This window comes from Erithacus rubecula (genome assembly GCF_903797595.1).
Source record: "Erithacus rubecula genome assembly, chromosome: 2".
NCBI classification, from domain to species: domain Eukaryota; kingdom Metazoa; phylum Chordata; class Aves; order Passeriformes; family Muscicapidae; genus Erithacus; species Erithacus rubecula.
The window spans coordinates 72887194-72901498 of NC_136685.1; the positions used below are offsets into that span (position 1 = coordinate 72887194).

Sequence of the window (14305 nt, forward strand, 5' to 3'; positions counted from 1 at the left end):
TTTCAGTACTTGCAAATGCAGAATATGAGCCTAAACAGATTACAGTTGGTCCCCAAATGGTAGTACCATGGACTAAACCCAACTCAGGAGTTGTTGCTTATTTTTGAAAGAGGAATTTATTTCTAGAAATCAAACTCCAGGAGACTTGCCTTCTGTTTCAAAAGTATTTCCTTGATCTGCAAGAGACTAATACCCACTGTCCTTTTTCTGTAGAAGCATTTTTGTGAATAAGTTTTTCCACAGATTCACAGCATATTCTGAGTTGGAAGGATCCCATAAGAACCATCAAAGCCTAATTCTTAAGAAAATGGCCACATGCATAAGGAGAGTTAGGGTTCAAAAAACTTATGCCCAGAGATCAAACGACTCAGCCATGTAAAAATGAATGCCAAGGGGAGCACAGGAGTGCCACACCACTGCTACCTCCATGTTTTCATGGCATCACAACTACCCCCATGCAGCTTTACCATCTTCTGCCAAGTGTCAGGATTACACCTAGGGTTAGGTAGGGTTCACAAAAGCACAAAGCCCAGAGCTCACATGACTCTGCAGCAACAAAAGGTATACCAAAGGGGAAACCAGTACTGCCACAACATGCTTCCTTCAACACCTTTATTCAAGGCATTGCATGCACCCTATGCAGTTTGAACTACCCTGCCAAGGGTTAGGGTAAGGCCTAGGGCTAGGCAGGGTCCAGAAAACCACAAAACCAATAGATCCAATTACACTGAAGCCAAAGAAAGAATGTTAAGGGGACCACTGGAGTGCAACAACATGACATCCAACACAACTCATTTCTTGGCACCACCACTACCTCCATGCAACTTTTAGCGCTCTGCCAAGGGTTAGGGTTGAGCCTTGGGTTAGGGCTCAAAACACTACAAAGCCCAGAGAGCCAATGACTCTGCAGTTACCAAAGGCAAGCCAAGAGGAAACTAGTACTGCCACAACGTGGTTCCCTCCACTCCTTTCTTCTTGGCACTAGACTCAGCCCAATGCAGCTTTAACTGTTCTGCCTAGGGTTAAGGTTACACCTAGACTTTGATAGGCTTCAGAAAATCACAATGCCCAGAGTGCCAATGACTCTGCAGCCAAAAAAGTATTGTCAAGAGGAACGCAGGAGTGCAACATTATGGCTCCCTCTACAACTTTTTACTTTGAGCATCCTGTACCCCCATGCAGCTTTGGCTTTTCTGCCTAGGGTTAGGGTTTCTCCTAGGTTTCCATTTACACTAAGTGCCACCATTAAGTCAGGACAGACATGGCACCCTCAACCCTTTAACTGGCATTCCCTCCGGTCCTTTATTCATAAATTCTATGTGCATTCTTTTACAGACCCTTTTCTCATGCAACTCTGACTTCTTCTCTTAGAGACCTCTCTCTCATAACTCTGACTCCTCCTCTTATTGGCAGCTTCACACTGTACAGATTCCTTTTGTTATAGGCAGCTCCACATAGCTCTGGCTCCTTTCATTCTACACGACTGGTTAACCCCAAGCTCTCCCTTGCCAGTCCCTCACACAACACTTTATCAGTCCCTTACCTCCTTGCAGCACAGCCAGGAGACTCTTCTCTCACTCCAACACACTCTCAAACTCCAAGTGTCTGTAACTACTGTCTAGCTAACCCACTCCTTTATATCCCCCAAATTGATTGGCCAGACACAGATGTTCCCACTCCTTGGTAATCAGTACAGCTGCAATTCATTGGGAAAGATTCCCTCTTGCACTATCCTCGCAGCCTAGCTCTCCACAACCAAGAGCTAGAGTTACACTTAGGGTTAGGTAGGGTTCAGAAAGCCAGAAAACCCACATTGAACCACATTGGATTGAACCTACAGCCTTGGTGTTATTAGAACCATTCTCTGACCAATGGAGATAAGTCCAGGCCACTGACTTCACAGGATGAAATAAAAAGTTATCATAGTTCTTCTGTCTGATTCCTCCAGGCTGGCTCCCCAAGCCTGTTGTCCCTTCCTTCACAGTACCAAAGGAGGATTGCTCTTACACATGCTCTTCCTTCCCTGGGGAACCTTCACAAGCACTATTCAGATATGTTAGGTCTTCTTTTGTATTTATTTCATTAGAAGAGCAAGTCTTTGTAAAATATCAAGAGATTGTCTGGGGAGTTTTTTGTTTTTTCAAGACAGGATGTTTACATCCTCGGCTTTCCCCTAGTTTTCCAGGTTATCAAGATTCCTGTCAGGTAGGATATTACTTTTTTTCTGCTCCCTGCTCTCCACACAATTATCTAAAGTACTTTGTGTTTTCCCACACAGGGCCTATTTCTGATCTCCAAACAGGTTTTAATCTGCCTGTTTTAATGGAGTTACTTCTGATTTAGTTCATTTTGGTGAGGAATCACTTCATGATCCTCTGCAGAGCTCTATTTGGCATCAACTTTCTAATTGTGCAGCATAATGCTTTTATTTTACGAGGCCTCCTAGGCCCAAATCTATGCCTCAGCAAAAGTCCCACCATAAGTCAGTCTTCACACCCCAGCATGAAGGGGGACAGAGAAACAGAGCATCAGGACCACAGCAAGAGGATGCAGCATGGGTTTTTACCTTCAACTCCATTTTCCCTGTCTTCTGTGGCTTTCCTCTCCTGCAGGAATAAGAAGACAAAGGTGTTTTGTCCCAGACCCATTTCTGCTGATGCTTACACTAAGTTGAGACATTTTAATCTGTCCTGTCCACAATTACTCTGCTCATCCCATCTGGGTCTTTCAGTGAAAGAAAAATCTCACCTGCTGTAGAGGTATTTGTTGGTTTGTTAGAGAACAATCAAATCCAGTAAAGAGATTAAAGGGGCAGTTCCAGAGACAGATGAGATACGTGGAATGGTTTCTCCTGGATGCATCAATCTTGCATCTAGTTACAGTAAATCAGTGCCACAATGAACTCAATCCATTTCATGAACACATGAGCTCAGGGTGCATTTTTACAGCTGAGAGCAGTTTATTCCCAGAAGTTAATGCCCTGCAAAAGATGAAGCAGATGAAACATATCAAGCTGGAAGTCAAATGTCTGTGTATATGTTTTGTATTAAAGAATTTTTCAATATTTGCATATTGTAAGCCTTAAATTAGAATAGACATTGTGGCTAAATAAAATAAAAATTAAATATAGATACCATATTACTAAAATCTGTATGTTTACTATATGAGACAACCATTGAGGCTTCTTCTTTGTCGACTGACAAGATATATGGTTAGTTTTACAATCCAGCCTCTAAAACAATGCACACATTTTACTAGTAGCATAAAATGCTCTGATATTAGTCTAATAAAATATTTTACTTTCAAATAATCTTATAAAAGTTTTCCTAAAGCAAGGAGCAAAATGTGCCACATACATAATCATTCCTAGTTCAATCCACCACCTGAACAATGATTATCTTAGAGAGATATTTGACAAAATAACAGTGAATGTTTTTGAGAGGAAGAATAACAGAATAAACAGTCTGAAAACCCATTCAGATAATGTAGCTAATTAAATATTCCAGAATTATCCTTAAAAACATCTTGTCTAAGGAGTGTTGCTGAAACTTCTTAATGAGAAATTACTAGTGAAGCAGTTCTGTCTACAAGGCAGCAGAAATTAAGTCCATGAAGAGATATATATATACAGAGCCCTCCTCTGGAGGCAGGGCAATTCATTTTGAACCCAGTTTCTGCTTTTAAGTAGACAGAAGCAGATCAGTATTTTGTTCATAGGCTCTCAATAACTGACTCCACATTCATCTGTGTAATCAGCATAAACAGCTTCATTGACAATATCCAATTGAAAATTCAAGTTACCATTCCCACTCTACCAAAAAAAAAAAAAAAAAAGAAATGCCAAAAAACGTATGCATGTTTTAGTGCAGTGGAGGCTTGGAATCAGTATCATCCATTATTGACTTTGTAGCTAACTAATGGCTTTGCACAATATTAGCATTACTAGTATGAACATAGCTAATGGATATTAACACAATGTGAAAAAATGATCATTAAAACACTATAAAATGCATTTGGTTAATAATTAGCACCTTTGAAAGCTTAACTTCTTAACTAATGCATTTATTTAATACATTTGTAATTGCAAAATCATATGTAGTCATTTTTATAAATTATAGTTTCAAAAGAAAAGTGCTCAGTATAATTCTAATATACGTTTTTGTGCTTTTTTTCTTTCTCTCTTGCACATCAAAGAAAGTGCAAAGGAAGAAGATTTCAATAGTAACTCAGTTATGGCAAACCAAGCAGATGGGGCTCCTGCAAAAAGCATTCTCCAAGAAAATGCCACATGGAAATGCAATACTCCTGAGTAGACTCCAAAGTGCCTGGTGATCTCTGTCCCAAGTGTTCCTGCTTGGAGCAGCCATTTGATTTACTGATACACTCAGGATCTGCTGGATGAGCATCATGCATCAATAATGAGCTTCATCAAAAGTTTAACTTCAATACAAAGGCTGTTACTTACTAAAACAAAACCAAAAATAAAAACAAAAAAACAAAAAAATTATTTCCATTCCCAAACACCATCATCGTGGAGATCCACTTTCCTGATACAGGGAATCTGCAAGAAAGTGGTTAAATTTATCATATCCTAGAGGGGAAAATACTCAAACAAATAACACCCTGAATAGCCCTCAAATTAAATAACAACAACAAAAATCTGGATGAGGTAAGCATAAAAGACAGAACAGAAGGAGTGTTGGAGGAGAGTAAGGAGATGGCATCCCCTTAGCAAGGCCTCTATTAGGTAAAAAGAAAAAAAAATCAGCAAATATCTCCTATAGCTTCATATTAATTTTTGATTTTGAGCAAATTGGAAATGTATTTTTTTGATTTTTGAGTGGGACATGTGAGACCTTCTGAGATCACTCTGGCAGCTGCAGTAACACTCCTGAGGATCCACGCAGCAGAGGTCTAGCCACACCCTGTATGGTCTCTGCCCAAGTTACACCAGCCCTTGATAAGCCAGACACAGCAAGGCCTGGCAGCTGTGGCCCTTTAACTCGACCTGCCCAAGAGCAGAGGCTTCAGCTTGGCTGATCCGATTCCCTGTGGCTCTGACAGAGCCTTCAGCCCAGCACAGAGGAGCTGCTGCTGCTGTGCTAAGGCACAGTGCGCTCCCCAGCTGCCCCATGACACACCAAGGCTGCTTGTGTTTGCATGAGCATAGAGACCCCTTAAGCTGTTCTTTTCACAACATCCTTTAAGCAACTCTTCAGGTTCCAGTGGAAAAAAAATATCTTCTCAGCGCCTTATTGAGTTCATTTGAAATTCCAAAACTAATGAGGCTTTTGTCTCCCTCTTAACCTAAGAGCTATTGTTACTTCTAAAAATAAAAGAGATAATCTCTTAAAGAGCTAAAAATACTGAGCTTTGAGAGCCTTTTCAAACCTTTACATAGAAGATGATTGACACCCTTGCACCTTTAGTCTTCACAAAGAAAGGGGTGAGGCAGGAGCTCCTATGCCCACCTCACAGCAGCTCTTTCATCAGCTATATGCCAATTGTTCTCTGACAGGTCAGATAAATCCAGCACGGTCTGGGTAGAAGGTCAGTGCCCAGAAAGTGGTATTCATGAAGAATCTAAAACAATCACCCAAGGGTGCTTGTGCACCACTGTTTTAGGAAAGAGCTCTAATCTTTTTTTGGTAGGAAAAGCAGGGGGTGCTTTCAGATAGGAACGCCTAGAAGTCCAGCTATGTGCCACCTGCCCAAATCCCCATGGCTGCAGGACAAACAAAAGCTCTCCTGGAACAAAGCAGGACAAGGGGTGCAGGCTGGGTGAGTCACTGCATGCTTTGAATTGAACAGGATAGCTAAAACAATTAGACGTAGTTACCAGTAGCACAAAAAGCTCTCCTGTTTATCATAAAAAGGTCTTCAATAGTCACAGTGCAGTAAGCAAAACTGTTCATTTTCCAAAGAACAGACAAACATTTGCCGGCTTTCCTAACCTCACAGTTGTGTTGAGTGTCCACAGCAAGCTGTTGGCAGAGGTAGGACCACAGGGATGAGTCTGAGGAAAGAGATGAGGAGCTGACCCATGGCAGGCACAGCCAACTCCAGCTGGCTCCACCAGCCCCACTGCAGGACACAGACAGCTCATCAGAGGGTGCCTCTGCCATAAGGTAACACTGAGAGACAGAGAAATAAAAGGAGTGAGAAACAGCAGAGGGAACATCAAGGTCAGAGGAGGAGCAGGTACACCTGAAGGAACTGCAGCCCACGGAGAGCTCAGAAAGCAACAGATATTTCCTGAGGGACTGCTGCAGCATGGAAGGAGCATCAAAGAACAGGAGAAATGTGAGAGGAAAAGAGCAGGAAATAAACCTCTATGTTCTGACCATAACTTCCTCTGGCACCACTCCATGTACAGGAGTCTGGAGAGAGAGAAGAGAGAAGAGAAATATATCTTTGTATTTCTTTAAGTCTTACTGCCACATTCTGTTCTAATTGTCAATAAAGTAAATTAACTTTCTCCAAATGAAGTCTGTATTGCCTACAACAGTAACTAGTGAGCAATTTCCCTGTGTTTATGTTGACCAATGAGTTTTCTTATCCTATTTTCTCCCCATGCCCCATGGAGAGAGGTTATAAGTGAGCAGCTGGATGGAAATTTGGGTATTTGCCAATGCTAACCCACCACAAAAGTGAGCTCCACAATATTCCAGTAACTCAGCAGCACACGGGCTTTCTCAGCCTGGAGCCTCTGCAAGGGGATGTACCTGTTTTCAAAGAAAGTACTGGGAAAGGTAGAAGCTATTTCACAGAGTTCTTCTACAAACATAATAATAATTACACAAATAAAAGGATTATTCCCTAGGAGAAATACAAGTTTCAGCTTTTGCTGATCGTTTAGAGGAAGAGGAGGCATCATCCCTGAATCCCCAGTCCTGCTGTCCTCTATGTTAGAAATAAAAAGTAGAGTGGAGGACAATTGAAGACTCTCCAGCAATTACACCATATAGAGGTTCTTTTTTATTCTAAAAATATCCTGTTCACCTCAAGTTGTTCTTTCAAACAAAAGATGCAAACCTGCTTCCAAGTTCTGATTTAATTTCAACTGGGCATCTAAGGGTATAGCAAGCTTTCCTGGCTCTACCATGGGACATTTTGGGCATTTTGGTTACTTGCCCCAGCAGATGCATAATCCTAAACCCTCTTTCTATGGCCAGCTGCATTTAGCCATTTTTAGTCTACAATATTTTAAATGTGAACCAGTCTTTTTCCTGGGTTCTGAATCCTTATTATGCCACATTTTCCATAACTTGCAGTACACAGAGGAATGTCCTTCAACTTTTCCAACCTCTTTGACAATAAAAAGGCTGCAACGGGGAGGACAGGAAAGGAAGAAAGATTCCTTCCCTTAAATACTCATTCTGGGAAGTGAGGAGAGTCTGAGAGGACATTTCTACTGTCCAGCAGATTGCTTGTGCTGTGGAACTATTTCAAACACATAGAATTCCCCAAGCCTGCACAAGGTGCCATGAATTTATCTCTAACTCATTTGTACTCTAGAATGTTTCCATCCATTTATGCTATCAAGGGATTTGCTGTGCTTTCAATGTGTCATTATAAAGTCCTTTAAAATATTTCAATCCTGCTTTAAACTTAAACTCCTCAAAGAACTTTAACTGTGTGGTATAAATTTATGAAGACCATATGAAAGATGTTGAACTCATGATAAAAGTCAGAATTAATCTAGGAAAAAAAATAATTGGACTACAAATTAACCTTCAATGTTCCTGTCTGTTTCTACTAGAAGAAATACCTCTAGCAGTACCTCCAGGACATATCTCCTGACAGAAGTCAGCCTACCTGCCTCACAATTGTGTGAATATTCTGAAGCCAATGGCCACTTCCAAAAAATCCTGCATTAAATCCTTTTCAACATGAGCCTGTCAAATCTTGCAAGATGCATGGGGTTTGGTCAAAGATTAAATAGTCTTTGAGAAGCTGAGTTGTTTCTGCAGGTCATGTTCTAACTGGAGGAGCTCTGTCTTTTTGACCAACACTGACTTAATGGCAAATCCTGTCTGAGGCTGAGCACCAGAGCTGTGGCTTTTTGTGACAGAAATTAAAATAAAATTTCAGTTGTTCTCAGTTGACAGAGACTGTGTAGCACTTGTGCAGGAGTTGTAACATACCAGCTATGACCTCCTGTTTAAACCATACTTTGGGTGGCTGTACTCCAGCTAGTCATACTACTCACCATCTCAAATCAACAAAATAATCTCTATACTTGGAGGCACTGCTCTGAGTTGACAAAAAAATTGTTCTGGTGACACAAAAGAGAACATTTACAAATGCTTTAGAAGTGCAGCATATTGGTCAGTGTATAATTATTTCCAAATCTAGTATCAGCAATATTTCTAGTTCTATTGTGCTAGCAGAATTTTAATAAAGATTAAATCACACAAAGTTTGACTTTACTAACATCATAACCTGGGCTTTGTAATCTAGGGGAAAAAATTAATTCTGGCTTGCTTCTGGTATTCTCAGTCTGATGATGGTTTAGAGGAAAAAAACTTCAGTTCCATAGAATGGGAACACATTTCCCCAAACTTGTTACTTCTCTCCCAAACCAAATATTTGTTCTCATTCTCATACATGAATCATGTAAATCTCTTGTCTTCCTGATTCATCCCTGTGGGCTTCATTAAAGGAAGGTTAAATGAGGTGGACAGGATGTCTACAGTACCTCTACAGCAGTAGAGCAGGAGTCTTTCCTCAGTTTGGTTATTGAAATTTCCATGAGCCTGTTCTCCAGTTTCAGGTCTGTTGAGCATGAATTGACATGTGTCCTGCAGTGTCACCCTTTGCAGCTATGCTGAGTCTTCTAGGACATTCTTTGCTGAACTTCAGGTCCTGTTTAGACCAATTTACAGGCTCACATCTGTGGAATGCTATTCTTTCTCTGTCCAACTTACAGTTTTAAGGCCATCCATTTCACTTTGCATTTGACATGAAGGCAAGGAAGTACATTTTTAAAATCACCTATTGGGGAAGTAATAAAAGCCTTGAGCCATTAAATTCATACACGTTTTTCCTTAGCCTTTGCCAAGTTATGAGCAATAAAACAATTTGACTGTCCTTGACCACACTTGATTGTTGACTATCAGAGTAGCATAAGATATCCCTCAGACAGTCTGATTACATTATACAGTGAGATTATATTAAATGTGTCCTACATTTTTGGCTGGGACAAAGGCTAACCATGAAGAGAGTAAATCCTTTGATTGTGAGATATTTCCTTTCTCCATCCTATTTAAGAGCAAGATCTTGTGCAAATTCTTAATAAGATCTCCTGACAGCTCACATTTGTTGTTTTTTTTAGCCTACATTTGTGTGTAGCTTATGTGAGCAAAACTGCCCAGAGTGACCCATGCTCCAAAACAAACTCCATTTAAACATCATGCTGCTAGCTCTGTGAAACAGAGTCATTTCAATAGGCTTGCTCAGTGACAAAAATCCATTTCACATCTTCGCTGGCTCAAGTCATTTTCATTTAATCACTCAACAGAGTGCAAAGGGCTTATATGATGCATTCTGAGGAAAGGAATGTATACTTATACCCTGCTTTATTTTTTTTTTTTAGATGCTTTTATAAAAATAAGACAACCCAGCTATAACAAAAAGATCTTTCATTTGACATCCATCATTGACATTCATTTTTCATTAAATTAGTGACATTGAGATACTCTGGCTCACAAAATAAAGCAAAAGTCACCATAATAACATCTGCAGGAAGATTGTATCCCTGGTGTAATGCCTATATGCATGTTCAACTATGTGACCCAAACCACAGAAGATATAGACATACTTCTGATTTTTAGGACAGAAAAACAAAATTATTCTCTACAGAAACTTCCCATGAAACCTTGAAGCCATTCCTCCTAAGATGTGACAGGACAACCATCTCTTTGCTTCCCAGAGAATGTCCCAAGCAATCCACTAGTTTCATTTGGACAACAAAACTTATTTTACAGCTTCCCATACTGACAATGTGACCTGACCTACTGGAATGACTGAAATTTTTCCTGTTGATCCCAGCACCCAAGTGCCTCTTACTTTCATTGACATATTCCTGTTAATAAATCTTGCAAGGACAGGGTTAATTTCATTTTACCAAGGAAAAAGTCTAAGGGAGGTCAAAAGACCTTTGGTCAGAGGTATAGAGTGTCCTTGCCAGAGCTGGATTTTGGAAGCTTAGTCACTCTTCATCTCATCCTCAAGCAAGCCAAAGCTGTTTTCTCATCAACTTTTCTAAAATCAGTGCAACAGAAAAAGCAAAAGGTAGAAGGAGACATCTCTCCTGACAGCACCCATTGTGACAATGGGTGTATTGATAACAAAAGAAAAAAAAAATCCTTCTAGGTCCATTCATCTCTGATGTATCTTACCTTCTTGCCAGGAATTCAGTCATTCTTATAAGAGTAAGCGCAAATTAAATTATTAAATTTAACAAATCCAGCATAAATTGTTGCTTGGCTGTTCACATTTTGACTGGAACTGATCAATCTTTAATGCCATAATGTCTGAGAATCAGTTGGAAAGATAGGGAGAGTTTTCTGCCCACTGATAGCTGACCTTGCAGCTTTGGATGGCTGAGTGGGAGCCTAAACCTGATGGGTCACACCTTCCCAATGCCCAGATTATAGAGAGAAAAGAGGTTTGCAGTAAGAGTGGGGTTGAGACAGGCAAATGGCACATGTTGAGCACTATGCTGAAAGGGCACACAGCTCATAAAATAAGTCTCTTGGTGAAGTAGCAGACAACACTTTGTGTATATGTTCTATTTTACACATGCCCATTTTAAATGAGATTGTACCATTTTGAGCACTTTTTTTTCTCAAAGACTCATTATTACCATAATTTGTTTCACAATAAAATCAAATATTCACTAATGTTTTTCATGTCAGAATGACAGGAGGGAATAATATTTTAGTACCACAACAAATTCCATTAAGAAGAAGAGTTTAAAGTCTTGTGCTTCTCAAGCTCTCGCTTTTAATTAGATCTCTTCTATTCTTATTTTCCATTGGGGGTGGGAATCCTTCAGAGCCCAACACATCAGTAAAAAGCACAAACTTACTCAGAGCCTATGGCTTCATTTCATTAATTCAGAATACTTACATATCATTGTGGATATAATGCAGCATCTGGACAGTTTTTCAGTCTGTTTCACTGTTGTTTCTCCCTTTAGCATTAAGAAAGAGCATTTTTCTTTTCAACTCTTCGTCTAAAGTGTTGTGTACATCCATACACCAGAATCTCCCCCTCCCCAAGCTCTCCAAAATAAAGCTGCTTTTGAACTCCAGGCCCAGCACACAGAAGTGTGCAGAGATAAATTTTAATTTTATTTCTGTTCTACTGGTGGTGGGATCTGCATTATCAGAGTTGAAACACACAAAAAATACCTTTCAGAGATGATATTAAATAAATTCTGATTACAAAAATAAAAAGAGGGTATTATTTAGCCTTGCAGAAGGAAAGTGAAAAGGCTAGCTAAGTAACTACTAAGAGATTGCAGTGCAGCAGAAGCTTTTATGTAATGTCTTGAATCAGCAATGCTTTTTGTGGCAAAGGCCAAGATACTTAGCATGCCTTTGCATTTAACCATTACACTGTCCAGCACATCTTCTTCCAAAACTGTGTTTTAAAGAGATATTTGAGCTTAATCAAAAGCTCAGTAATTTAAAACAAATAAACAAAACACAAAAAATCCCAACACAAATACCTAGCATTTTCAGCAGTACTTTAATCCAGCTGTTGTATGAAATCTGACAAATCACCTCAGCATTTTGGAGAGGATGATGCCAATGACATAGTGACTAGGTCTTGAACTGTGCTATGCTAATGCTTCAGTCACCTTCAGGACCCAAGCTAAGACAACACAGCATCATGCTGTATCTGAGAGGTGTTGCAGTGCCTCAGCAAGCAAGTCATCATCACGGCATGGAGCAAGCACATTGCTGGACATGGAGAACAGTGGAGACTGTAGGGGTGAAGCACATGTCAAGCAGAAAGCCATCTAAGTTAGGAGGCAGCCAGAAAGAGCAAAGTAACTGTGAGCCCTGCTTTGCCTACACCAGAGCCCTGGAAATTCCTGCTCTTGATGTGACTAGAAGGGAAGGCCAGAACAACTGTGATGGCAATTGCTGCTGTGTTGGATGGGCAGCAAGGATCAACTCTTTCTTTCTGCTGCCATCAGCTGCAGTAGCATCACCAAAACAGTTTCAGGAGGGTTGCCTGGCTCTCTGCTGTTCACCACTCCTGCCCTCAATCTGTCTCCTTAGAACAGAAGAAGATGACTGAGGCCACATTCCTAGCTAGAGAAAGATGATAATTGAGTTTTTCCCAGTACATAACCAACCAACTTGTTCCGCCCCTTTCCTTTTTCTACCTGAAAATCCTGTTTCTACCACAGGAGATATTACTTTGGCCCACCTGGAATAGCAGACATAGAATTCTGCTCCTGGAAAGCACAGATGTTGGTGTATTTGTGCAGGTGGGAATTGGAACTTGGTAGTTTTGTCCTTTGTAGGCATTATATTGAACAATATAGCAAACAACTTAGGTCTTAAAACAACTGAGGTACAAATAGAGTGAGGAAGAAGGCTGAGGAAGACCCAAAATACCTGCACAGTAATTTTTCATAGTATAAAAAATCATTCCAATAAATAATATATAATTATTGAAATAAAAGTTCCAAATAACTAGGTTGAAGTCTGAGGAAGTAACAGGATCAGAATCAAACTGGAAGATTCCTGACTGTGAGGAGCTGCAGTACAGACATCCTCTTTCCATTGGACATGTATGTTAAGGACACTGTTGCAGTGCTGCAGCCCCTTGAGCCTCTCTGTTCTGTACATAGTCACAAACCAATTTTATTTTTTTTCATATTTTATTCTGTGGACTGGCTAAGTGCTGTTTTGTGTAATGCAGGGAACCAGGGGTCTAGTTAAGCATGTGTATCCATTCACATTTACACTAAAGATCTGATCCCCTCAGTCTGCCATATATGAACTTAAATGACTAAAAAGAAATCTGCCTTCAGCTCAATTGCTCCAAATTACAATTTGTTTTGCATTATTGTGGAACATGCTGAGGATCACCTGGAAAGAGTAATAATTTCCTCACTGTAAGCAGTGGTCTCAGAGCTCTCTACCATGTGGTTATTTTGTCTTGTTCAGTATGCATCATTTTTGATCTAAAATAATTTCTAAAAATACAGTCATTGCCTTTGGCTTTCATTCTGCTTAAACTATCACATAATGCCACACATGGACTGTTTTCTTTCATTATCCCGGCCACCCTGAGCTAGAGAGCATGCATTAACACTACACCTCCTATAGCTTCACACATCCCAGCCAAGCACCAGAACACAGGACCCAGCGTGCCAGCAATCGAGCCACATTTGCATTTGTATGCTTGGCCACACTGATGCAGGGGGACGGGGTAAAGAGAAGCTGTCACTTGACTCAGTCTCTCTAAATAAATGAAGGCGAAAAATACTTGATAAATGCAAGATAATCAACACAACTGTATAGGGAAAGAATTATGGCAGGGAGGGTAAAGAGGAAACAGACATGTCTATTTGTAAAATGCCATCCTAACAAGGAGAGAGCGAGAGTTATAAGATCACTCACCTAAATACCTCCCAGGATGTCTTCTCTGATTAAGGATTTGTGAGAGTTATTGAGTTTTGAATTAGATGCACTTTAATAAAACAGTAGAATGTTCTTATCTGATTGCACCTGTATTGATTGTGTTAAAGAGGTCTATCCTCAGATCAAGGTCAATGATTTTACATAAACTCACTAGCTAGATGGAATTGCTAGCAGTATTTAGGACTCCCATAGTATGCCTACCTTTCAACATATGATATCTACCTGTGAAACCTAAAACTGGAATAAACTTAATGCTCTTTCCATATTCTCTCTGTCTTTTAGCTCTACAGTACTTACTCTCATTAAAGTGTAAAATTAATTTGGAAAAGTCCATTCATGCTAGTAAACTCCCTAGCAACTGTCTTACCAGATAGAAAAGGAAATTTTACACATATATTTAAACAACAATGTTTCACAGACTAAAAAGCACCCTTGACCATTTTGAAATGCTGTACTTCATGTAAATATCCTTCTCTACCCAAGGAAAATGGCACATTAATCTGATTCATTGTTCCACTGGCTTCAGTAGAGCTGATCCAGCTTTCTGCTGGTGTTATAATTTGGATGGTTTCTGAGTGATACATTCATAGTTCTCCTCAGTAACTATACACAAATATTTTACACATGTATGT

At 39.9% G+C, this 14305-nt stretch overlaps 1 long non-coding RNA gene across 3 annotated transcripts in view; it reads right to left on the reverse strand.

Annotated features, from left to right (window-relative positions):
* LOC306816980 overlaps positions 1–11868 on the reverse strand; it is a 112017-nt gene extending 100149 nt beyond the window's left edge. Inside the window, exons 1-4 of one of the 3 annotated variants that reach the window (XR_013777830.1) lie at positions 11137–11868; positions 5955–6134; positions 2749–2980; positions 792–2606 (exon numbers count right to left, since the gene is read on the reverse strand). This is a non-coding gene — a long non-coding RNA (uncharacterized lncRNA). Of the gene's footprint in view, positions 1–791; positions 2607–2748; positions 2981–5954; positions 6349–11136 lie in introns of those variants that run through there. The other 2 variants (XR_013777829.1, XR_013777831.1) reach the window with 2 other exon arrangements.
* Between the last annotated feature and the right edge of the window lie 2437 nt (positions 11869–14305).